The sequence below is a fragment of the Eulemur rufifrons genome, chromosome 7, assembly GCF_041146395.1.
Source record: "Eulemur rufifrons isolate Redbay chromosome 7, OSU_ERuf_1, whole genome shotgun sequence".
Lineage (NCBI taxonomy): Eukaryota > Metazoa > Chordata > Mammalia > Primates > Lemuridae > Eulemur > Eulemur rufifrons.
The window spans coordinates 113151211-113178651 of record NC_090989.1 but is presented as its reverse complement, the minus strand read 5'-3'; the positions used below and the strand labels follow the sequence as shown (position 1 = coordinate 113178651).

The following is a 27441-nucleotide window of genomic DNA, read 5'->3' as shown; positions in this document are numbered from 1 at the left end:
TTATTCATTCATAGGTTTTACCGATCAACATCATTTGGTGTCTTTGGATCAGGTTTTGTGCTCAATACTGGGATTATTGAGACTTCAGAATGAAACAAAACACAGTCCCTATTCTCAATAGAAAGAATATCATATTTATAAATTGAATAAGAAGACCTTAGATAGCTCTCCCATAGAGTGCATTGGAGCATAAAGGACAGAGCAACTAATCTGCCAGGAGTGATCGTGGGAGGCTACCTGGAGAAGTGAGACTTTACTGAATTTATACCAAAAAAAATTTACTTTTGCTATAGAGTGTGAATGAGGTGGAAGGCAGTGGTCAGAAATGGGAAGATTAGGGAAAAGAAGTTCTGCTTTAAGGAATAGATGAAAATAATTTTATTTTATATGTCAGGGTTTCTGGCTTAGGTAATTCATTTCAGGCAGAGGGAACAGCATATGCAAAGGCCAAGAGACACTAGAATGGGGGAAGTGGTATTGCTTAGCAAAGCATAAAGTCTTGAAGGAAGGCCAGATAATAAGGGGGTTTTGTAACAAGAAGTTAGGACCTTTGGATTTTATCCTGAAGGACATGAAGGATTTTAACTAGGAAAATTCATGGGCAAATTAACATTTAGAAGTGTAACTCTGGGCTCTTGCTGGAGGGTGGACATGGAAGGAGCAAGATTAAAGACAGGGAGACCATACAGAGGCTTATTCCATAGCACAGATAAAATATGATAATGGATTAGACTGGGATATGGGAAAAAGGGGGACTGATAGGAGAGAGAGGAAGTTATAACGATAGGCTGTGCTTGCTGTTTAGAAAAGGCAGGAGAGAAAGAGAAAAGTTTAGGTTGGGGGCTCTAAAATTCCAGTGAGCAACAGAACCACCTGTGTGCATTTCTAACTAATTCAGTTTTATTTTCCATGAATGATAAGGTAGAGGGAACATTATTAATTTAGGTTTCTATAATTAGAAATGTGGAATAATTTGGAGAGATGATCAATGAAGTTTCTTTGTGGTAAATATTATAAGAACTTTCAAAATATTATAAGAACTTATAAGCAAGAAAATAATAGCAATATTAAAATTATAATTTGTACCCTATAGAAAATACTTCTTGAAAGGAAATATACAAAATGTTATTTTCTTAGAAGAGCATCCTAGGAATAACATTTGCCCAGAAGATAATATAAAGCCCATTATTTCTTGAGCCTTATTGCAGGTTTCTATCACTCTCTGATTCCGCTCTGCTGTGGGTTGGTCCAGCCATTGCAAACATATTTGGGTGTTTGATGGTGTAGCTGTGACTGCTGAGAGCAGTGTTTTTAAAATGTGGTCCTGGGACTGCCACCAAAGACTGACTGAAATCAGAATCTCAGGGGATGGAGCCTTGAATCTATATCATCAACAGCCTTCCCAGGTGATTCATACTCACACTGAAGTTTGAGAACCACTAGCATAGATATTTGGCTTCCAGGGAAAAAATATTTCCTTCTCTGAAGAGAATAAATTTATATTACTTACATTTATAGTGATCTAGGTTGCTGAGACTACAAACACCATTGTCTCTTAAAAACCAATTGTACTAGGAATTCATCCCAGTCTACAAACTCTGGTGCTTAAGAAATAAACCCACTCCTTCCTTCCTCCCTTCCTCCCCTTTCCCTCAGTCCCCTCTACTTTCCTTCCCTCCCTCCCTCTCTTCCTTTCCCTCCTTTGATCTCTCTATCTAACTCAGCTCGGTATTTATGATGAACTCCTAAACCTCTAGAAAGTGAGGTTTTAACTTTATTGTGCCATAGAACCCTCTGGCAGTCTTGCAAAGCCCAGGGTCCTTTTTCAGAATAATTTTTTAAATGCACAAAATAAAATACACAGAAGTGCAAAGGAAATACATTGATTAAATTTTAACTATTTGCTGAAAATTAAAACTCTGTTTCCAATAGTGAAAAAAATTCAAGTGTGCAAGAGTAATGGACATGCTTTTTAATGAATGTATTAAAAATAAAAACTGAGGGAGGTTCTGATAATTGGCATAATTTCGTAGTGATGAGCATAAATGATATTCTGAGATAGCTGCAATAACTCTGATATAATATAAAAGTGTGCATGATTTCTGTTGGTGAAAAATTCTGCCTTACTACTTGCCCTGCAGCCTCTTCTCATAATTGAAGGAAATGCTAAATATCAGTCAGAAGTTAGTGGAACTGAAGATACTGCTTTGCCCATCTAAGTTCTAGACACCAGGTTAAAGTGCCCCCCTCTAGTATGTTGGAAACGTACAGTTCAGGGTCATTTCTATCTTCTATGGCTTCCTGTCTAAGTTCTAGGGGCTGATCTAGCACCAGTGAGTTTGTGTTAGAGAGTTCTGGTTTTCCACTGTCATCGTTTCTGACTGGCATCAGCTGAGATGTCCACAATTGTCTCCTCAGATGTCAGTTTATGCAGGCTGCTGGTCTGTCAATCTTAATTCTCCTTCAAAGGTCTCCCTTAGGTCTAATGGCTCCTTCTGTCTTCTGTGCCACTCTGGGGCACAGCAGAGTCCCTCTGTCCTTATGTCATGATGAGGCCTGGGGATGTTGTCAGACATTCTAATATCTTGTACACCCAGGTACATGGTGCAACAATTTTTTCTCTGGAGACTGGATCCCTCCCCTGGATCTACCTGGAATATTGCCTCTATTTCAGGATTCTACAAATCTATTTGAGTATTTCTTAGCCCAGAAGCCTGGTTGGGTGGGTGGTAAGGGACAGGGTACCATTCTCAGAGTTCACATAGCACCTAAATAAACCCTTAACACTTTCCATGTGATTTTTCTCTCGCATCACATCTTTGACTTAGAATCCCACTCTAATCTTGTGGCGGGAGAGGGAAGAGTCTTTTCTTAGTCATCAAAGACCATTATGAACAAAGTATCCATGCGTCCCTTCTAACACCCTTTTTCTTTGAAACACTTTTATTCTCTTGCTGCTTTAACACTCTTTCCGGAGGTAATGATCTGTATGTTAGGGAGAAGACCAAAAAACGAGCTTCTCCAATAATAGTTAGGGTAAAACTAAGCTACTGTAACAAAGAGGCCGCAAGTCAAATGGCTTAAATAAAAGAGAAGCCTGTTTCTTCTCATGTGTGAAAGAGAGTGGCCAGCACCTAGGGGTGCCTCTGCCCTATGTGATCATTCAAGGTTTCAGGTTTTTCCCGTAGTTTTGCTTTGTTTATCCCTTGGGTGTCCTCGTCCCTCTTGGTGGGAAGGAGGGAGAGAGGAAATACAGGTTTCCTTTTAAGCAAATGGTACCCAAGTTGTTCATAACACTTTTGCTCATACACTGCTCACGAGAACTCAGCTACATGGATGCTCCTGAGTATGAGGAGCCTGGGCAACGTCGTCCCACATGGGCAACCAAATGTCCAGCTAAACTTAAAATGTGAGCAAGAATGGACTTTGGAGGAATAACTAGCAGGCTGCCACAATTTCTTTACATACATTTCCCCTCTTATTTTTGTCCAGCCTCCTCTCTAGATGTTAACCTGAACATTTGACTTACATCATATAGTTTCCCCCAAAGCTTGAGCAATATTATTCCAACACTTTTTTCCGAGGATTGAGGAGATGCCTGGGGGAGGACTTAAGCAGTGTTCACTGTTAAGTTTAAGAAGCCTCTAAGCGTGTAAGGGACCTGGTGAGTGTTCTGACAAAAGTCTGCATGCAGGGGGAGAAGCTTTCTTGGGGAGACCTCATCCTTAAGGCAGGATGCCTGCTGGGGCCCCGCTGGGCTTGAGGATGAGGCTTTTCACATCGTAAGGGAGTAGTACAGCTGGTGTAGATTGTCACCCACCGATAGCACGTTTGGGTTCTTGGGAGGAGTTGTAATGTGTAACTAACACCTCGAAGAACTAGTCCACAAATTTTGTAATATTTTTGGACCCAAGATGGAGTGCTTTTTGGGACCATTGCAATGGTTTTTTAACTTAAATAGGAGAGCCAGTTTCTTCCTATTGTGCTCTAATAACCACACAGTCTGACCCCTCATAGACCCAGGAGTGCACCTGCGCAGGACTGTGGAGTCTGAGGACGCTCCAAGGGAGGAGGACTCTCCAGATGGAAGCAACACAAGGTACACTTAGGTGCTGGTGGAACTGGTGTTAGCAACACAAATGCATTATGCCTTGAAGAGGCCCGATTCCCACTAACAAGGAGACTGCTGTATCCAGATGATGACTGCAGAAATTCTAGGGAGCAAAGCAGAAGAGATAAATAGCAGCTTGAGCGGTGATGCGGAGGCTGGTGGTTGAGCACATGTGAGAACCCTTCTGTGACTCGCAGAGTACCTGGGCTGGACATTTCGCTGTAGCTGGTGGGAGCAGGAACCAGGGCAATTTAGATTCCATAACACAGAGACCTGTATTGTTTAGACAAAGTGCAAAACATTCCCTTTTAATGTTAAAAAAGGGCTTCTACTTAATAAACTCAATACTTTACAACTCTGTAATTAAAATTTTAAAATATTATATAATTTAAATTTTACTAATTTATACTAAACAATATTTCCCCTGACCCTAATCTGCATTCCTTAGAAGTTTTGAATTAGTAGAGAATGGATAAGGATGTAAGGTGAGACAGTATGTGTTGATAATTATAATTAAATCTAGAGGAAAACTGAGCAATAATCTTCTCTCTTTTGAACCCTCATAATACCTTGTGTTTCTTTGTTAGTTCATGCATTCATACCCTTATTATAAATTATTTGATTTATAGATTGCTAAAGCTGGAAGATACCTCCTCTGAGATTAATTAGTTATAGACAGGGACATACACATCCCAGAGAGGTTAAATGACTTGCTTAAGAGCACACAGCTTCTCACTGCCTCTATTAGTATGCCTTGCCACGCTCTGCAGCGCACAGCCCGGTGCCTTGCTCATTGATGGAGCTGTATAAATCAGCTGAAATTATCCAACTGAATCTTATTTATGAGATAAATTTTATACAGTTGGACCCCCTTATCTGCAGAGGATAGGTTCCAAGACCGCCAGCAAATGTCTGAAAATGTGCATAGTACAAAATCTTATATATACTATGTTTTTTCCCATACATACATCTTTGATGAAGTTTAATTTAGAAATTAGTCACCCTAAGATATTAGCAATAGTAACTAATTATACATTAGTACAGGCTGGACGTGGTGACTCATGCCTGTAATCCCAGCACTTTGGGAGGCGGAGGCACTTGAGCCCAGGACTTCAGGGTTACAGTGAGCCATGACTGTGCCCCTGCGCTCTAGCCGGGGCAACAGAGCCACAGCCACAGAGCCAGAGCCAGACTTTACCTCTAAAAAACAAACCAACCCAAAGAACAATTGAGTAAAATAAGGGTTACTTGAACATAAGTAACCGTGATACCACAACATAGTGTCTGACAACCCGGACAGCTGCTCAGCGTCTCCAGTGTGGATGCACAGCGTGGATATATGACGTGGACACATCCTGGACAGGACAGCGCAGGATGGCGTGAGATTTCACCATGCTACTCAGAATGACTCGCAACCGAAAACTTATGAATTGTTTATTTCTGAACTTTTCCATTTAATATTTTCAGACTGCAGTTGACTGCAGGTAACTGAAACCATGGAAGGTGAAACTGGATAAGCAAGGTCTGCTGTAATGGAAAATAGAAATAGGATTAAAATCTTGCGAGAAGCCGTGCTTGAATTTAAAGGCCCATGTTTATATAAGAAACTGGGACTTACATGCGTCCTCTATTGGGTGAAATGTAAACAAACATTTATGTAGTTCTTACCATGTGCCAGGCATTGTTCCAAGTACTTTACAAGTTTTAACTCCTTGTCTTCATGCTAGGCCTAAGGGTTAGGTTATCTTATCTCAAATTTACAGATGAGGAAAGTAAAGCAAGGAGAGGCAAGTAACTTACTGCAGATCACACAGCAATGTAATGGCAGAGCTGGGATTCAAACGCAGTCGGCCTGGCTCCCCACTCCTCCGCCAAGGGTGCAAACCATGTAAGGAGTTCTGGGTAATTTCTCTCTCTCTCTCTCTTCCCCCCTTCTCTCCCTCCCTTCCCTCCTCGCTTTCCCTCCTTCCTTTCCTCCTTTCTCCCTCTCTTCTCTCCCTCCCTCCTTTCTCTCTCTTTCTCTCCCTGTCTCTCTTGCTCTTTCTCTCTCTCTCATTGCTGAAATGCAAGGCTCTCTTTGGTGACTTCTGCAGCCTGGTCACAATTACCTTGTGAGGCTCCAAGAACCCAGCACTGGCATGGCTGACATACGTGTAAGTCTGTGTCAGCACTGGATCCACCACAACCAAACATGACGCAACTGAGGAGGGCCTGGGACTCTTGCCCTAACAGAATCCTTGGGCACAGTCACAAGGATGGAGACTCATGTGGCTTTGCTGACACAGCTTGCCAGCCTCAAGAGGCTTCTGTGGCAGCCAGGAGGACATGGAAAGGAGTTAAGAGTCCCTCCCAGCAAGACATCAGGGGCTGTAACCTTCTCTCTGCATCTTGCAGAGGTTGTGATTCGTTCTGGGGAAAGCAATGGAACTTTAAGCATTAGATCTATGTCCTTGAATAACTTTTCTGATCCAAGATTTGAGCAAAGTACAAAAGTGTTTAAGTTGTCGTTTAGACTTGCCAGAGAACAGAGAAGTGACTAGAACAAGTGGCCATAAAAGGAAAAGTACTCATTTCCAAAGCCTTTACTGAAATGATTGCTTTACTCAAATTTCAGATTTTCCCTGTAAGATACAAAACTAGCCAGAGACTTTTAGTTCCAACAGTGCTTGTTTTATCTTAATGACATATGAGGATATAACAGTAGAAAACTGGGGAGATTTTATACCTCAAATGTAACCTAGAGCTGGTGTTTAGTGGGATAGTGGAAAATAGATTGAGAATAAGTTGTGGGTGAATAGAAAAACTTGAAAAAAATCTTTGAAGTGTTCTTTGTTGTAATTGTCATTATATATCAATTTTTAATGCTATTATTGTAGCCCTTTTGCATTCCTAGGTATTGTGATTTGGCCAGATTAAGAGAAAGGGGTCATTCTTTTATGTATAGTAATTTCCCATCCCAAACCCTGTTTGGGACAGACAGCTTGTAATCTGCCTGCTTGTTTCACTGAGATTGAATAAAGGGAACATCTTTGCTGTTATAAAAAGGAAATTCCATTTTTAAAGGCAGGATAATTGTATACAGTTTAAATCAACCCTGAAACAATATTGGAGCCAGATCAGATTCTGAAGCCAAAATAGATATCTTGGGACATATTCAACAGTTTGATGACAAAAACTCACCACTTGGGATTTACAGTCTGAGAGGATTTCATTCAATTTAGAAGGAAATTAAATGGAAAAACTTGAGCAGAAAAGTGCAGCTCCCAACAGTATGTGGGACTCAGATATTTACCATAAATTTTTAAAGATCAAAATACATATTGAATTCGAAGTAGGTACCTGGTACAGTGAATGTTGTACAATATGAATAACAAACCATTCTGACCTTAAGAAGTTTACAAATTAGATTAATGAATTATCATGGTTTTTAATCTTTTGAGAATGGTGGACTCTGGTTTGGTTAGGATTAGATTAATCTGAAAGTAGCAGAAAACCTCCAACTAACTGTGGCTCAAACAAGGTAGTAATTTATTTCTCCTGCATGCAAACTGGGGCAATCCATCACCAGAATGTGTATTCTATGATCACCAAGAGTCCCAGGCCCTCCTCAGTTGTGGGTATTAACGTCACTACTGTAAAATTGTACCTACGTATTAACACTGAAATTCTTGGAGATTTCACCCATTTAAGTATCTTGAAAGTTGAGTTCATGACAAAGCCATTCAACAATGCCTCTTGACCAATCACTTCAGTCATTCATAATGAATGGTTCAAGGAGCAGGACAACATCACCCCAGTATAAAGAAGTAAAGGAGAAACTTCAATACCTGAGCCATCTGTGTCTCAAACGTCTGCTCCACCTTCGTGCACTAACCGGAAAGAGGCTCATGCTGGTCAACAGCTGGAGTCGTGGATACCCTCCATTATCTGAGAGCAAGTTCAGGGGTAATAGTTGCTCCTCAGGTTGAAGTGTGATATTCCAGTGCTCTCAGTTTACATCCAGGGAGGGAGAATGCCGATTCCACATGAAGAATGGTGACAAAATAGCTTGGTTATTTAAAAATTATCAAAACGGAGCTCAGTTACTGTTGCAGAAATTCAGCTCACCACCTGTCATTAAGTTCATAACTTAATAATAATTAGGAAGTTATCAACAAAATGCCGCATGACTTATCCACAAATGATGAGCCTGCTTGGTGCTAGAAAGGCCTCTGTCATGACAGTATGTCAACTGTCTGGTGAAAATGTGATTTTAAGATATTAAGTGTCATTTTATCTTTCTTTCTTTTTTAAATTATGGAACAGCAAGTGTTGACAGTTTATTTAATTACACTCTTCAATCATGGCATACTAACTCATTGTACTTTAAAAAGCTTTGTTCTTAATTTAATTTTCCCTCTTTTATCCCTAATCTCAGTCCTCTCCCCTACGTAAACATTTACTCTAGTATGTTTGATAAATGTTCTTCGGTAGGTCTGCATTCTTGTAAAATATGTAGGGTTGTTTTCTGTATATTTGTAGTTTAAATTTCTATAAAAATTACTCTGTAGATCTCCCTTAATTTTTTTTTTTTAAATCGTACATTCTACTAAGTATCCCAAGAGTGGAAAAACAAGCACCACATGTACTCACTATCAAATTGGTTTTAACTGATCAACACTTAAGTGCACATACAGTAGTAGCATTCATTGGGTGTCAGGCAGATGGTGGGAGAGGAGGGGATGGGTATTTTCACACCTAATAGGTATGATGAGCACTGTCTGGGGGATGCACACGCTTGAAGCTCTGACTCGGGTGGGGCAAGGGCAATATACATAACCTAAACATTTGTATCCCCATAATATGCTGAAATAAAAAAGAAAAAAAATAACAATTTTTAAAAAGTCATACTCATGTTGTGGTACATCCTTGTTCTTCTCTTCAAGCTGCTGCCTAGGGTTCCGCAGCACACGCTCACACCGCTTACTGACCTCTTCCCTAGTGAGGTTGCCTCCAACTGTCCCATGCCACTATCGATGCTTTCGATAGTCACATTGCCTGAGATAAGATATGGAAATGTAAGCAACAAATGTTAATATGAAAGTTTTAAGCTCCTCTGGGCTATGATGTTTTTATTTTCCAATTTATTTATTTATTTTCTCTTTTTTAAGGGATACAAACATTTTGGTTACATATAGTGCCCCTGCATCACCCAAGCCAGAGCTACAAGCTTGCCCATCCCCCATACGGTTCTCTCCTCACCCATTATCATTTTTCTTAGCAGCTGCTCAATGCTTTTAAGGCATTCTCAGAGTTGCAATTATAAAACCTGCTGGACCATCACCAAAACTTCCTGCACAGTGGTTCTCAACAGGGGGTGATTTTGCTGTCCTCAGGTCAGGGGACATTAGGCAATCTCCGGAAACATTTTTGATTGTCACAACTAGAGAGAGTGTACCTGACCATTGGTGAGTGGCTAGGGACACTACTAAACATCCCACCATGCAGTACAGCCACCACCAACAAAGAATTATCTAGTCTAAAATGTCAATAATGCCAAGGCTGAGAAACTTTGTTATAGAAGATTTATTTTTAGCGTGCAAATATATTCCCTTTATACATTCTTTGAGTTTTGATCTGGTTTGCTTTTCTTGCTTCTGCTTCTTTGCTGTACTGATACACTAACATTTCTTCCTCATTTGTTTTTGCTTTACTTATTGGCTTTTGACTTCTACTTTGTCTTGCTTCTCTAACTGTGGTCACCTGCTTTAATTAGGTTCAGTTCTTGGCAACTTCCATTTGCATACCGGTAAACAGGTCCTACTTAATGAACTAACTGACTTTCTACCTCAGTTCTTCCTATTCAATATAAGGCAGCAATATTTCTTGCTGTAAAACTAATAACTTGACATCCTGGTTCATACATACATTTCATATGTGGAGAAAATACTACTTACCAAATAATCTCTATTGTCCAGTTCTGCTTTGCAAATAGAACCCAAATTTTATTCCAGAAAGAATAACTAAAATATTAAATATCCCTCTTTTTCAGTTATTTGACACATGGAAGTGGTAATTGTTATGTGGGTCTTCTAAATAGCAGACCTATCATGCTCCTTTTTCACTGTCTGCCTCTTCTTCCTTATTTTTGTCTTGGAATGTGGCTGTCAGTTATTGGAGTTCCATCCAAAAGGCAGACTGGATAATGAGGCAACCTTGATGACAAAAATTAGTGATAAGAATAGTGTAGTAGAGAGATAGACTTGGGTTCTGTAGTGATAGTACAACTGCTCCAACTGCCTGGTTCTCACCTTGGGACTTACTTTATGTGAGAGAGAAGTAATATCCCACCTTATTTTACCATAGTGTGAGCTTAGCTCATGTGAATCCCCCTTAGATAGAAGGAGGTGACTTCAGTGTGTTGGCACGATGAAGTCTTTGAGCCTAAAAACCTAAACTTAGTAATCCCAGACTATGCTGGACTCATGGAAATAAATTCTCCTCTGTGAAACCTCTCATCTGTTTTCCATCTTTTCCAGATAATGGATTTTGATCTCACCTGCCTTGAAGCCTCAAGATTTCCACTATTACAAGTCTTCAACATGAGCTATCTACTCATAAAACCATTTTTTCTAGCAAAATATTATTTCAGGTGGTGTTAACCATATACATGCAATATTTCAGGTATTATTTACCTGAAAATATTAGCAAGATGAAACACTTCATGGTCTGGAAAATATGCTGAACTTCAAATTTAGAGAAGGCACCAAATGTCCAAATCAATCAAGAAAATGGTCAAGAATCATTATTGATTTTGAAAGACTACTGTAGGGGGAAAATTTCTTTTTTTTTTTTCTCAGATGCCATACCAAAAAGGTTTGCAATTTTTGGAACTTAAGGGACATGTGGACTTTATTTAAGGAAGCCAAAAAGCCAATGTTCAGAGGACATGGGTCAACAGATGTGCTACATCTTTCATTAAAGGCCTGCTGAGTGACTAATGGGTTAATTTTGCAAGACTTTTGTTAGCTGTCTCCATTCCATCTTAAAAAAAGGCACATCATAGCTAAAGATGTATTATAATGTTGCTGTATCTATATCCATTCTTTTCACACTGAAAAGGGGTTGTGCCATTATAGTTAAGGTCTTGGAAGGCCAATGTGAAGGTGACACTGATCTCTTCCTCAATTATGATGTTCTTTTTATGAGGCTGTCTGAACAATAGCATTATCAGTATCCCTGTCATTCAGAGATAACAAGGGTTCATATTCTGACTGGATGAGTAACCTCTAAGGATGTTTCAGAAGCCATAAGTTGAAAGTGACAATAATTATTCTTAGGATCCTACAAATGCTGAAGTAGAATTGACTTCATGGATGTGGAAATGCCAGTTTTACACCTCAGAATAGAGTATCTACTTATCATGTAAAGATCATGCCAGATCAAGGTACAGAGGTGTATACCTGGAGGCTGGGATTCACTGCTCCTGGTCCTCAGAGTTTCTAGGCTACAGTCTGAAGCCTGAAATTTCCTTTTCTCCATGTAGCTATAGTACGGGGCCAGGTCCGATGCTTGCGGTATAGTGTAAAGAGACTGCTGTCTGGATGAATTAGTGCTGAGTCACTTGCACTTATCCAGAGGGGCTTTATAAAGGCCTGACCAGGGTCCAGCGTTGATTCTGTCCATCTATCTATTTTACAGTACTGACATAAGCTGGCTGAAGGCATGAGAAAAGTTAGTTAATTCCTGAGACATAGCTTGAAAATGGGGGCCTTCGGGGCATAACTAATGGTATATTAGAGAAGACAGGTATATATAGCTATTGTTTGGATGGATGGCTTTAAGTCTTTAAATCTCTTGAGACAAACTTATTCATTAAGATTTTAATAAGATTGCCTTGAACTCCAATCCTGCTGCCCTTATCAACATCTCCAAACATCTCAGAGGCTTAGTTTTCTGTGAGTCAAATTAGGTTTGAGTCCTGACATACGAATTGTCCCTTTTCTGTGGTGAAGTTCATGTACAGTCTCCTTATACTCAGTCTCACCATGCTGGGCATTATCTCCATCCTTTTGTTTCCCACAAGAAAATATGGCCTAATTAGCAGCCTTGCTGCAGGGAAACTGAGGTACAAAGTGGTTAAGTCATTTTCCCAGTCCCACACAACTAGTAAGTTAGAAGATTACCATGTGAGCCGTGTTCTCAGGGACCCTGCAGTCTGTGACGAGGCAATCAATGACCATGCAAAGTGGTAAGAAGTGCTGCCGTGGTGGTAGAGCAAGAACACCTTCTTGCAGGGAAGATCACTTTACACTTAAGCCAAGTTTTGAAAGACAAACAGGCACGCAAAAGTTGGGGGGGGAGGTGGTAGGAGAGCATGGTGGTCTCCTGGCACACCAAACATGGAAAGAGGGAATGGTATCTAGAAGGCTTCTTAGATAGAAGTATGCCATGCCGAGGAGTTTGGGTTTCATTTGTGGGAATCAGGAAACTTGGAAGGATTTTGAGCAGGGGTGTGGCATGATTGGACTGGTAAGTTGTGCTACTTTAATAAGCCCTCTGCTCCCTGGCAGTGTGCCTCCTCCTTACCAGAGCCTCTTATTGATGTAGGTGTTTTACATGGTTCTATGCGCTCAAGAACTGTCCAGCACAAGGTGACTCACTGTGAAGTAAGCACTGTATCTAGCCTGCCTTCATTTTCTTCTCAATTATAAGGGAACTACCTTTTTTCCCTTCAAATCTCTGGATGTCTAGCTATTCCAAGCCACAGAGGATAGCGTCAGAGTTCTAAACCACATTCCTTCCAACTTCATCCCCAGCCTTCCTTTGGAAACATTATCACAGCCCATGGAAAAGAAAGATCACCTCCTCCAGCCCACAGGCCACTTATTACATGCGACACTGGCTTCAGTCAAGCCTCTATGACTTATCCAGTGAAAATCTCTATTCTTCCTTTAAGATCTTATGTACCGGAACCAGCAGCCGCTTCCCTCCTTTGCAGGTGTCTTGGAAATGAGGTTGTCTGTTTCACACGACAGCAGTTAAAGGCATAAAGTGTTCTTGAGAGAGACTCTTGCTGGTTCTGAGAAATAATGCTCTTTTAAATATGGTGAAAGTGTTCTCATAATTTATTTAAGATGTCATAAAGTTTCTGCCAACTCTGCCCTTTCAAACCTCAACCTCAAATTCTAAACTGGAGTACTGAGCAGCAATTATCCTAAAATCCTCCTAATCATTTGGCCATAAGTAACCTTTCCCCAGACAGTCTAATAACAAAAGAGTTTTCCTTCAAAGGAAATATTCCAAACTTTCATTTATAATATTTTTTCCCGGAGCAGTTGAAACTGCCTGTGCTATACACAAGACTTATAGAATGGAAATAAAATTACTTTAGTAAAGCTTTAAACTCATATTGAATTTCTGAAGTCATAGTTTTCCTCCAGGACTGGCCCAAGGCAAAATGATACCATGGGAAATATTAGCACATACCCTATTGGCAAAATTTCTCTCTCTCTTGATGTCTGCTTTCAGATTTTATACCTTGCTGTGACTGTACTATCATATATACCTCTCCCAGGGTAGTTTTCATTTTAAAACTAATTGCTACATCACAGGGTCCAGATTTACCCTGAGATTTGGATGAATCCAAGTGGTGGGGTTGGGTGACCCCTGCCCCTCTTTAATGAATACCAACATGAATTCATTAATTAATCTAGGGAGTGAGAAAACTCTAGGGAAAACAAATCCTGAATTGTGTTCACAAATTGCCTTTGGGCTTATGTACACACATTCTCAATGGATGTATGGGCCAGGGAGCCTGATATCAGTGAGCATAAGATTACATATGTTTATGATTATTTGATTCCTGTTTACCTTTCCCACTGGACTGTTAGCTCCATAAGCGTGAGGAGCATGTCTGTTTTTTTCTCATTGTATGTCCAAACATAGCACTGGGCACGTAAAGTGTAAATCGTTATTTGTGGGGAGAATAAAATGGCCTGGAAGCTACTTGAGACAAAGGCACACACACACACACACACACACACACGAACAGAGGTTGATCTAGAGGGAAAAGAGTAGGTTGCAGAGACAGAAGACCTGAGGAAAAATGATGATAATTTAGTTACGATCTGTACAGTTTTAGATAGTTTAAGGCTTCCAAGGCTCAATTTTCTTATATGAAAATAAAGATAATAATACCTACCTGCAGGGCTCTAAGAAGAATAAATAATGTAAACAAAATATCTGACCTAGGGCTTACCTACAGCAGGAATTCAATAAACATTGGCTGCCTTTAATATCTTATGGTGCTATCCTGGGGCTGGCCTCAGATGAGAATGGGGGACGCCTGATAGACACTGGTCGGGGGAGATACCCAGAAGGCTCTGTTACGTAGGGATCCTCGATGGAGGAAGAATCTGGGTATGAGAAGGTGGATTATAGAATAAAACCATATGAAAGAGATGCATTCCAGTGATGGCTGGTCCTTCCGATCTGCCCGAACCCTTATTTGCCTTCTTATTTCACTTGTGCCCAAGTACTGTGCTGATGGGGGGAGAGGGAGGTGTGCAGGGATAAAGCATTTTAAGTAAAAATGATGTGATGAATAATTTCATTAGATGACCTGTATAGTAAATAGTAATAGCTTTGTTTAGGTATTTCTCTAACAGAATGGAGAGACAGAGAGAGAGAGAGAGAGAGTGAGTTTCAGATTCTTTGCTATAATACAAGAGAACAAAGTTCCAGTGGAAAATGATGGTGCCCGTCTGACCTGACAGTACCCAGCACCGAGTAGAAGCCTGGCAGGAAGGAACATGTCAGAGTTTGTCAGAGTTTGTGTCCAGGTAGGAGCAGACATTCTCCAGAGCATGTCTCCAATAAATACTTTGGCTCCTTTTCAGCTGGGTGGAGTGAAACTTGAGCAGAAAAGGGCCAAGAGATGAAGTGATCCTAGATGATTACTGTTAATACAGCTTCTTTGGGGCTGGTGAGCCTGGGGATCTATAATTGGCCGATATTTTTACTGCCTATTTAGTGAGTTTTACAGGAAAGAGAGCTGGACCTGAAATCAGAAGTATCACCAGGAGCAAACTAAGTTCTCTGTTCTGTTACATAGCAGGTATATAAATACCCTATTTTATTTTATTTTTTTTGCTAAAATTTATCATGCTTATATGTAAAATGGTGATCATATATTACCCCACATACTGATTTTAAAGATCAAATGAGATAAAGTTTGAAGTCCTTGGCACCTAGTGGGCAGTGAACATGTTGATTGATTTGGGTTTCTTGGGCAGCAAGACTCATGGAATTTTGCCAACTCCACCACCAACTCGCTGTGTCCACTTTAGCAAGTCTTTAATATAGTTGTTGACTTCCTAGGTTTTGCCTTCACATTACTTATCAATCTTACAGATTTCTCTGATCCATTTCTATCTTTCCTAGGCAGCCAAATGTTGTGTTTTTTTCATCTGTTTTGTAATTCTTTGATGATAGGTACTGGTTGCTGTGTGACTGCCGCCTCGTTGCTGGGGAAACATTTTGGATGAACCCCTATGATGACCCCAGGAAGGGGCGATCTTACTGGACTCATGGTGCATCAAACCAGTGAGGCTATTTCTTTCCTAAGTGAAATTTTTCAGAGGAAAATTTCCTAATTTATAAAATGGAAGGTGTTGGAGTGGAGGAGATGAGTTAAAAAATATATAGTGTCTCTGTGGTAGAAGCAATCAGTCCTGAAGAGAACGTAGCTGCTTTACCCTGAGTTAGATCTTCCAGCTTTAGCAAATGTTAAGCTTGTAATAGAGTAAGTAATGAGAAATTCACTGGCACTGTGTATTATTTTTCTCTGTTGTATGTTCTTTCTAAAGCAATAGAAGGATTTAATTATGTTTCTTTCCAAGATCTGAGCTCTTCTTTTCACCAAAGGAGAATTAGCAGACTTTTGTGAAAAAAATAAAAATATAAAAAGTTTTAGCCATACCAGAAATCACTCAAAGAGCAAGAGACAATTCTGGTAGTGCTTTGTGTTTTCAGTGAGGGATTACTCTACCCAAGATGTTGGTTCCTCGAACACCAAGAAAGAAAACAGGACTATAGGTGACCCAGTGAGGGCATGCTGAGATCCAGCATCCAGGGGGTGGCAGGACCTTGAAGGAAATGTCCTCCTGTGATTATAGGAGGCTGGTTACCAGACTTGGTAAAGTTGTCCCTCGTGAAGCTTGATGGAGAGGGAGTGGAGCCACAGGCCATAGAAAGTGTTTCATAGGCCTGGTCTGTGAGCATTTTCATTATCGATGTGGTGAAGTGATAACTAGATGCCTCCTTCTTACCTTTGCAGGGTACTACTGTCCCAGTGTAATGGATGTGAAGGTATAGAAACCATGGGCATTTATGGTATTGGACATCTTGTTGGCCTTTATCAGCAGATGCCTGATTTTAGTTAATTTAGTAAAAGTAAAAAGTGTTGAAAAGAAAAGTAACATGTTCTGTACATTCACGACTGTTGAGCATTTTTTACAGGTTCCTCGTCTTCCTCATCCTGGGCTAAAAAACTACTCCCTCAGTAACTCATTCACATGCCTAAATGGGGACCATTCATGAAAATAGTTTATTGTTTTGTGTATGGGAAAGTTTTCTTAAAAATAAAAACATAAAACAAGCAAAATATCAATTCACTATATTAAAAATTTAGATAAAGTGTGAAATGTTAATGCAATGGAATTCCATGACAATATTTCTCCAACTCTAGTGTTCATCTAAATCATTTAGGAATCTTGTTAAAATATAGATTCTGATTCTGTAGGCCTAGGGTAAGTCCTGAAAGTCTATGTTTATAGTGGACTCCCAGGTGACACTGCTACTGCTGAGCCAAAGGTACCACCTTGGGTAGGAACATACTATCCAATCATGTTGCCTTCTTTGTAACTGGTTTACTTTACTTTTTGCCCAATGTCTTCAAGGTTCATCCATGTTGTAGCACATATCAGAATTTGCTTTCTAAGGCTGAATACTTTATTGTATGTATAGACCACGTTTCGTTAATCTATTCATCTACTGACATTTGAGTTCTGTCCACCTTTGGCTACTGTGAATAATGTCAGGAACATTGGTGCACAAATATCCATTAAAAAAAATGAACCACAGCTACACTTGTCAAGATGAATAAATCTCAAAATTATAATGTTGAGGCAAAGAAGTTGCAGAAGGATATGCAGGTTATGATACTATTTATATAAAATTTAAATAATTCAAAACAATGTTGTATATTATTTATTGAAGCATGATACATATACAGTGAAAGCATAAAAACAAATAGAATAATGATAAACATTAAATTCATAATAGTGGCTAACTTTGGGGAAAGTAGAGAGGAAAGAAATTGGGGAGATTGCACAGTGTTTTGAATGATCTCCAGTGTTTATTTTTTAAGCTTGGTGGTGGGCACAAAGGTGCTCATAATATTATTTTCTATATTTTTGCATGTAAACATTACGACTTAAAGTTTCCTGTGAGCGTGTGAGTTAATTTAGTGATCCAGTAGAGATTCTGTATAAAAAATCAAGTTTTTCCCCTTGTTATCTCTTGTATTTAGTTGAACCATCCCAAGTGATTTTGCTTCTTGAAGATATGAAAAATGGTTAAAATATAATCAACAGTGCTTTATTTGTAAAAAGAAAAGAAAATTTATTTAATAAGAAATATGACATTTTCTTAAGTATCTTTAGCAAAGTTTTCTATCTTCTCCATGGTAGGTAATTCCACACATGCTTAATTGCTAACATTTAAAATTTGCCAAAGAATAAATGTTGACATTCTGGTAAAAAAAGAAAAAAAAGAGCTCATAACACATTGGAAGTGTGCTACTGAAAAACAGCTCATATTTTACCATTAGCCACATGTAACGCTGATGTACTTACAAAAAAATTCTGTTTAGTTATTCTATTTCTGTTTAAAATTAGTTTTAATTTTTTTCTAAAGGATATTAAAGAAAGACTAGGGATTTTCATGAATAAAAATGCATGTCACAAATAGAAAAAAAGGTAGGACTTATAAGAAGTAAATGAGCAAAAGATACCAGTAGAATTCTCACAAAAGAGGAAATATAATTAATATACAAATATCTAGAATTATGTTCAAGTTCACTAGGTTTAAAAGCATATAATAAAACAGCTATGAATGATGATTTCTGCCTTTCTAATTAGTAAAAAGCTTTATTTTAAAAATTATAATATTTAATTCTTTGGAGAATGTGGCAATATAAGCACTTTGTTATTGGTATTAGAATTAACTGTAACAATTTGAAATATCATTTGGCAATATGTGCCAAGAGTTCTAAAAATATTTGTATTGCCTACTGAAAAATCTCTTTTAAGAATTTTGTCTGAAGTTCAGAAAAATATGCATAAATATTTTCATCACACTATTATATACAATAGTGAAAATTTTGAAATAATCTATATTGGTTTGGATGCTACAGGAAGAAGAAACGAAGATGGGATTATACATGGGAGAGATTTATTGGGCAAAACCTGTGTGAAAGATAAAGAAGGAGAACAGGAGCCTGGCACGAGCCTTCAGACCAAGATGCAGTCTGACACCAGTGGAAGGGGAGAAGGAAGGAAGGCTTGGTTAGAAGAGCCTCAGACTACAGTGCAGTTCTGAGAAAGTTTAGCTACATGGATGGTAAGTCCTTGAACAAAGGTTTTAGGAGTCCTGCTTTGGGTAGGAAGATCCTGTCTCCAGGACCCAGTCTGCACTCAACTACTGATTGGTAGCAGCCCAAGGGACATGTGGCCTTGATAAGGACACCATGGCAAAGTGAGAAGAGCAGGAGCTGGGGCTGTCAGTTAACTATGCTTCCTGCTGCAGTTGCTTTTATTGGAGGCTGAGCAGTGCACTCCATGACAACCACATGACCAATATGTTTAAAAGATAAAGTTGTAAAGTAAGCTATGCATTGGTCAGAGTGAGCTTGATGATGTAACAATCTTCATGGTATAATAAAACAAAGTTCTAATTCTTGTTCACATCACAGGCCAATAAGGTATTTGGGGAGTGGCCTTTTATGTGATGATTCAACCAGACGGTTCTTTTCATCTTCCAGGATTCCTGAGTCTTCAGCTTGATCCTCTGCATCCACTTGAGAGAAGAGGGAAGAGAAAACACAAGGAATTATGTGGAAGGTTTTGGGGGACAGGCTTAGAAGTGACACATCACTCCCATCTACATTCCATTGCCTAGGATGTAGCTAATAGCACTCACTGCAAGGACGTATGGAAGTGAAGAGAAGCAATGGATACTGGCACTAAGACCGCCAATGTTCTGCCACATCCATGATATATCCATTCAGTAGAATATTATGCAGGTATTTACAAGTGTCGTTAAAACTTGTCTCTAATTTCATTAAAACTACAGGTAAAATGTAATAAGGCTCTAAATTTATATGAATAATACATATGAAATTATAAAATATACACAAAATTATATAAATATAATATACAATTATATATAACATAACTCTAGAAAATAACTGAAATCTATGAAGAGAACTAGCTCAAGAAAGAAATGTTCTAAAATATTAGCATGATTGTCATAGGATGTGCCATTGTGGAATTTCTTTTTCAAGTTTATATTTATGATTGTTTTTAAAATAGAAAAGTTGCTGGGCTCAGTGGCTCATGCCTATAATCCTGGGACTTTGGCAAGCCAAGGTGGGAGGATCACTTGAGGCCAGGAGTGCAAGACCAGTGTGGGAAACACAGTGAGAGTCTGTCTCTCCAAAATATTAAAAAAGAAAAGTTGATAAAGATTTTTTTAATCAAGAGAAAAATGCATCTTAATAGCTTTTCAATTTTTTTCTTTATATTTCTATAAATTGCTCTTCTGTATTTTATTAACAGAATCTATAATGGAAGATGTGAAGGAATTAACTACAGTCTATTACTATTAATTACTCAAAGATTGGAATAGACATGGTCAAGAGTGAGCTGGGTAAAAGGAAACAAAAATATTACTGCAAGAGAAATAATATATCAAAGTGAAATGCCCTCCAGACATTTAGTACAGAAATTTAGCAGAAATTGATGTTTATGTTTAAATTTTGATGTAATATTTTTAAAAAAACAAATTTAATGTCATTTTAAAAATTAAAATTAAATTACTGAATTTTGTATCTATAACTCTCAAAATTTAAGGAATTTCCATATTGTTAACATGGGATAATTTTGAATATAGGCTTCCACTGAGATATCCGTGTTCTGTTCTTCATCCACTGCCTCTATTCCCAATAACACAGCTTCTATTGCCCACTCCAAATTCTCTGGCCTCCAACACAATGGTCTCTCCGTGTAGATTAGTGCTATTTGACTAACTGACAGCTTTAATGTCAGCCACTACTGTAGCATTTAAGCCATGCCACACCTGTACTTTAAAACAGTACTTTAAAGTGGAGCAAACCAACCCACACATACAGCCTTTAAAAACACAGCAATTAATACATTTTAGAGTAAAAAAAAAATTCTGCTTAAACATCTTGATATGAAGTGAATAAATGGTAAATTTAATTCTCTTTTCAAAACCAATCTGCCATTTCCAAAATAAATTATTCAGACTCTAGGAGTCTGCATTCTATGGTGATGTTTACTTCTATTCATCGGCTTCAATCTTGGAGTCCAGATGGGATTAAACTTTCTTTTGAATTGGTTTAGGGTTGCTGTGGCAGCTGGAGGTGATCTCTGGGGAACCTGGTTGGTATGATTTCCGGCCCTTAAATGAAGAAGCTCACGTATCCTCAATCCTGAATCTCCAAATCTGTTTATTTCCTGCATGCAAATACCAGTAGCAAGTTGGCATAAAATTTTAACCACTGCTATTTGTTTGATGAAACCTCACCACAATCATCCTTACCTGGGCCAGTTTGGTACTGATTATTGGACTGGACTCTGACTTGAAATACCTTTTAAAGAAATTGTAGGTGATCCATTTGCTTAAACTAGCCATATATAATGGATTTGCTTCATAATATGTTGGTCTTATTTTATTGTGATAAAAAGGAAATATTCTAGATTCCCTCAGAAGCTGTAGAAATACCAAAAATAGCCAAGAGATATCTCTGGAATGAACCTTGATATGGCAATCAACAGTTATTAAGTATGAAATGTCAGATTTCCTTAAGTACTAAGTTTGCCAGTTGATAAATATCACTGACATTTCACTTTGACACTTCTTGTTTTATTTTTATTGTGAAGGTACATCCTCAGTCTTTCAAATACATGTTTTGGCTTGTGATTATCTTTCAGATTTTTTTTAGAGCGATTTTTGTTCAGTGATGGATAAGTAAAAGATTTGTGTTATTTTCGAATATGAGTTCCATCACAGAACCAATGCAGCTCAGATAGCTGGAAATATCAACAAAGTGTTTGGGGAGGATTTGACTAATGAATGCACAGTATGTGGATGGTTTGAGAAGTTCTGTTCTGGTGATTTTAATCTTGAAAATGAGCCATGTGGGTGACCTGAGACCAAGGTTGATAATGATAAGGTGAAAGCTATAATGGAAAAGAAGCCATCTCAACCTACATGTGAATTGGTAGCAAGGTCTGACATTACTATTCCAACAATATTGGACCATTTGAAACAAATTGGCAAGGTAAAGATGCTGGACAGACGGGTTCCACATGAATTAAACCAGTGTCAGAAGAGAAATCGTATTGAAGCTTGCCTTTCTTTGCTGTCATGATATAAAGGCAAACCATTTCTACACCATATTGTGATGTGTGATAAAAATGGATTCTTTCTGACAATCGCAAGCATTTGGCACAATGGTTTGATAAAGATGAAGTGCTGAAACACAGTCCAAAATCGAATAGTCATCAAAAAAAGCTAATGGTGTCTGTTTGCTGGTCTAGTGCTGGTATTATCCACTATAGCTTCAAGAAACCTGGTCAATCGATTACAGCGGATGTCTACTGCAACCAGTTGGATGAAATGATGAGGATGTTTGTGATTAAGCAGCCGAGATTAGTCAACAGACATAGGCCAATCTTCTTGTAAGACAACGCTAGACCACATGGCACACAAACAACACTGCTCAAACTACAGAGGCTGTCATCCACCGTATTCACCAGACCTTGCACCAACTGACTACCACTTCTTCTAGGCTTTGAGCCACTTCTTGGGGATCCCTGACTTTCAGTTGATGTCAGAGGTGAGAGTAGGCTTATGGACTGTGTTCCTTCTAATTGCGTACTATTTTATAGGGCTTTGTAGAACATTAACCTAGATAATATATGTTAAAGCACTGATAATAGTGCCTAGCACAGAGTAAACCTTGAATAAATCAGCTATTGTTATTATTATTGTTTTGTACCTTCTGAAGTAATACCGTCCTGAGAGTCAAGAACCTGAGAAGTCACTCAGCTAGCATTGCCAAATTTAACAAGTGAAAACGCAGGACATACTTTCACTATAAAATCTTGTTCATCTGAAATTCAAATTTAACTGAGTTTCCTGTATTTTATTTGGCCACCCTATACATTGCCCTACCTATTTTCTATATGAAGAGGCTGATGTCCTCAGAGGTAAACATGCCGGTGTCCATAGTCAGAATGTAGTTGACCTGGAACAAGAATGCAGATCTTTTAATTTTTGGCACTTAGGGAGAAAAAAAACCCACTAAAAATATGCTGCAGGTAGAGGAGAAATCCCTTGAGAGGAAGACTAATAAGGGAATATAAAATCCACTGATGTATAATGAGGGGTTGTAACTTTGTACACCTACATCCCCTCAATCAGGGAACCCTAGGAAGTCTCTTCAGTTCTGTCTAGGGAGGCATCACTTGACAGTGAAATTTAAATTTTACATGGTAGGATAGGCCATTTGAAATCTATTCTGAATATAACTTTACTCAGTGTCTTCATACGGTAAATATTTTTCTTGCCTGTTTAAAGAAAATTGGTATTTTCTGGGTACCTACCACATGTATTGGAGGATTACTGGTAATATTCCCCTATGCTTGTTTAGTTCTTTGTGGTTACAAAACATTACTTCCATCTCCACAATAACTTAGAGGAGTAAACCAAGAAGGCATTACAGTCTCCATTTGCAAATGAGAAAACTGGGGCTCAAGGAATTTTTCCGATATCCAAGATCACTATCTGTTATGCTGAGCAGAAGGTATTAGATCTTCCAACTCCTGGTCCAGGGATTTCTTTATCATTTGTCAGTTCATGATTCCAGGCATATATAGCCTAGATTAGAAATGAATCAGAGAAAAATTTCTTTCCACTGGAATACTTTTGTGTGGTAATTCCACTGTTAATGCTGAGTGACATAATGGGAAGCAGTGAGATCTCTGCACCAGACTGACAAGATCCACTCCTGCCTTCCCCACACAGGAGTAGATCAACTGGGCAGTTTAACCTCCATGAACTTCAGTGATAACAACATCTACCTGATAGGGCTGTTGTGTGCATAAAAATGAAATTATGTCAGTAAAGTGCCTGATATATGTAGAAGAAAGTGTTCAAATGTTAATGCCCTTTCTTTTTAATGCCACTAATAAGAAATAAAATGAAGTATTGATTAACTTGCCTTGATCATTACATTTTCATTTTGGGGGAGAAAATTGTGAAGTCATTTACCAAGTAATTTTTTTAGATAATATTTCTTCTAAATTGTTTCCACAAGTTTCTAGTTTTTAAATGGCATTTGGTTTTAAGTTATCTTTTTATGGTTTAAACATTCATGTTTAGCTTGAATGATCCATGGAAAATCTTTGTCTATGGGTGGTCTAAAATTGGCTCTCTTAGATGAACCTGTTTATTTTTCAGATAATTCAGTAACAACCCTATTTTGACTTGCCTACATTTTACAAACATATGAGTAAAACATGCTGATGCAAAAAACAAAGGTGCTTTCCGTTCAAAACAAACATAACCTTTCCAAATCATGAGGATCAACTGCAGACTTGTAAATACAACCTGTATGACTAATGTCTATAGCATATTTGGCTACAGAAATCGTTTGAATCATCAACATAGAAATATACAAGGCTTGCTTCACAATGTGCCACAAATTAATTTTTGTGTCTGGGAAAGAATTGCAGGACCACTCTGATCTCATTAAAAGCAAAGCCAGCTGATTTAGACTCATGGTTTTGAAAGTCTTCAACTTGGTTTTGGAAATTAGAAACATTGAGGTATAAGAAAGGGTATATTTATCCTCTTGATTTTCTGTGATTTTATTAAATCCCTTGCCCTATCTCTCTGGAATATTTAAAAGGAGAAGCCATTAGCTTCTTGCTGCTCTTTTTCTTAGAACGTTGGCTGCAGATTGAATTCACCTGGGGACTTTTTACTGTCCTGATGCCCCAGCCTCACTTAGAACAAATAAATCAGAACTTCTTAGAATGGGGCACAAGCATCCATATTGTTTTAAAGCTCTCCAAATGCTTCCAGTCAAGATTTAACACCTATCTTAGAAGAAAAAAGACAAATCTTTAGCCAGAACAATAGTTTTCACCTGGCTGAGTGTTATTGTCACCTGGAGGCCTATGGAGGCACCATCAATGCCTGGGCTCCCACACTCAGGTGCTCTGACTTCACTGGTCTGGGATTTTTCTCTATTAGACAGCAATTTCTCTGTAATTCATATGTGCAGCTAAAATCACAGCTTGATTCCTCAGAGCAAAGGCAGTAAACTCCTTTCCTTGCTCTGCAAATTTCTGGATGGTGCTTAGATATACACTTCCCAGGTTTCATTATATTTTATTGAATATTTTTACCTTCCATTTCCATACAAATACTCACATGATTAAAACAAAAGAAAAAATGAATAAGTACTTCCAAAAAGACAAATTGTCCAGATATGAAGGTCAATTTTTTAAAGCCCAAAATATTAAAACAACAACAAAAACTCAACAGCAGTTAACTTATTTTGAGCATTTACAGTGCCAGAAACTATGCTAAATGTTTCTTATACATTTTCTCTTTTAAACCTCACAACAATCTTGTGAGGTAAAGGTGATTGTTAATTCCAGGTTTTAAATGCGAAAACTGAAGCTATATTGAGATTTGTTCATTTCCAAGATCACATATCTATTCAGTGGCAGAGTGTCAGGTCTGAGATTTTACACCACTCATAAGCTAACTTGTTAGATTCTCACAGTTTCATTGATGCTGGCAAAAGGCATGAGACTCCTGGACATGAAGGAGTCAAAGGACACAGCAGGCAGCATGAGTTTAACGTTCCTGTTGGTTATTCCTGCCCCCCAAGTCCCGGGGTGGTAATGTGGAGGTAGACTCATGTGGATGCCGTGCATGCAGTGGATTTGCATTACAGCTGTCAACACCAAGCTTAGGAAATCCCTAAGCTATGATTTGAATGTGGCCCCTCCAAAATTCAGGTGTTGCCAATGCAATAGTATTAAGAGGTGGAGGCTTTAAGAGATAATTAGCACATGTGGGCTCCTTCCTCACTAATGGGATTAGGTGTCATTATAAAGGGGCTTGATGAAGGGAACCTGCCCCCTGTTGCCCTTCCATCTTTCACCATGGGGGTAATGTGGCAAGAAGGCTCTCACCAGATGCCCCATGCTGGTGCCTTGATCTTGGACTTTCCAGCTTCCAGAATTGGGAGAGGTAAGTTTCTGTTCTTTATAAGTTTTTTAGTCTGTCGTATTCTCTTATAGCAGCACAAATGGACTAAGACAAACCCAAAACACAGGAAGTCCCAACCTTTTCAATGGCTATGTGCAAACTTGTTCAATGTTTGCTCTGGATGGAGACATTATCTTTTATTATACTGGACAGCAAATAAATATGCTCTCTAGTTCAGGGACACTTGGACTATTTCTTTTGTCAAGGGTTGTTCACTATGCAAATATCTTTGAAAAGATACTCCAGAATAAAGGCTGTAAGTGATTCTGCTGGCAAGATGTGTAGAAATGCAAGAGACCAGAGAGAATGTCTTCCAACATGGAGTCATAGTTTGAGCTCAGATGGTTTGACTTTAGTCTGTGCTTTTAACCACGATATAGCCTCTCCTTGATAAACTGGAATGAGTAATCAGAACAGAGGAGGCTGGAGCATAAAGTTCAAAGCGTAGAGTAGGCAACCGGGAGTAAGTGTTAAAGTTAAAAGAGGAGTCAAGCAGTTATGTGCCATTTCCATTTTTTCATGTAATAGTTACTGACTTAGGATATGAATTACCTTTACCGGGAGCTAATCTCCATCCTGTTTCTATTTAACTTGAGTTTCTGGGGATAACTGAGCTTCTTTACTTTCTCTCCTACTGCTGACACCTTCAGAAGTCAATGAAGACGCTGTAGAGATTGAATGCTTTTCCTGCCAGAACATTATTCCAGGAGGTGAGGTCTTGGAGCTTTCTCTAGGATATAATGACTTTTATAGCACCAACATTGTAAATAAGACATAACTATTAATACAGTACTGAACCATGACTAGCCTGTGAAGTCCATAATTGTATTGTTTCCATGTGAAATATCATTTTAGGCAACCTGCCTTTGAATGAACTTTTGAAATGCCATTCACTATAAATGGAGAGCATTTATTTAATGTCACATGTTGTATGTATATACATTTTCAAAGGCAAATTTTGAAGCCTGTTTTTTATTGTTTCTTTAAGGTGACTAGGTGCAACATATTCTCTAATAAATTCTTCAGGAGAAAAATTCAGCAAAGCACTGAGTGGAAATATCTTAGATACAACAAGGTTGCATGCATTCTAATATCAACTGGATAAATTACCTAAATATATAATCTAAGAGTAGGATAATAGAATATAAACCGAAATGGTGCATACATTAACATGACATGACTTACATTGTTTTAAGATATAAAGTGTCTGTCCCTTAATTTATAGATGATGCAGAGGTTCAGTGAGTGCTTTGCTGGCTTCCTACTCTTATGAGAACAGCCAATAATTATCTTAATATCTCCTGAAATGATCTATAAGTAACTCAAATTGATGACAACTTGAGTGGTGCCAAATGACTTGGCAAAATGTCAGAGACCTGCTCTGTAACTCAATGTAATATTATTTGACTGACACAGCACAATGTTAGGCATCTAGTACAAAATTGGGAAGCATTGCTCTCTCCAAGCCATCAACATGAGAAAAATATGGTACTGAACTATATGTGTTGAAAGGGATTCATTTTCTTGTAGCTATTAGCTAGTTCAATATAATACCATTGAATCTGGGACTATTGGCCTATGTAAATGAGCTAGATATGTCCAGAGGAGTCTTTGAGGCTTCACCATCCAGAGATAATAAACTGGCCAGTAAATGACAGGGTTGAAAGCAGAGACAAGGTTTTCCCTATGAA

At 38.5% G+C, this 27441-nt stretch overlaps 1 long non-coding RNA gene across 2 annotated transcripts in view; it reads left to right on the top strand.

Moving 5' to 3' along the window:
- LOC138386614 (uncharacterized) overlaps positions 1-22192 on the top strand; it is a 75235-nt gene extending 53043 nt beyond the window's left edge. Inside the window, exons 2-4 of one of the 2 annotated variants that reach the window (XR_011233891.1) lie at positions 18570-18775; positions 19197-19457; positions 20800-22192. This is a non-coding gene — a long non-coding RNA (uncharacterized lncRNA). Of the gene's footprint in view, positions 1-18569; positions 18776-19196; positions 19507-20799 lie in introns of those variants that run through there. The other variant, XR_011233890.1, reaches the window with a different exon arrangement.
- The last annotated feature ends 5249 nt before the right edge of the window (positions 22193-27441 follow it).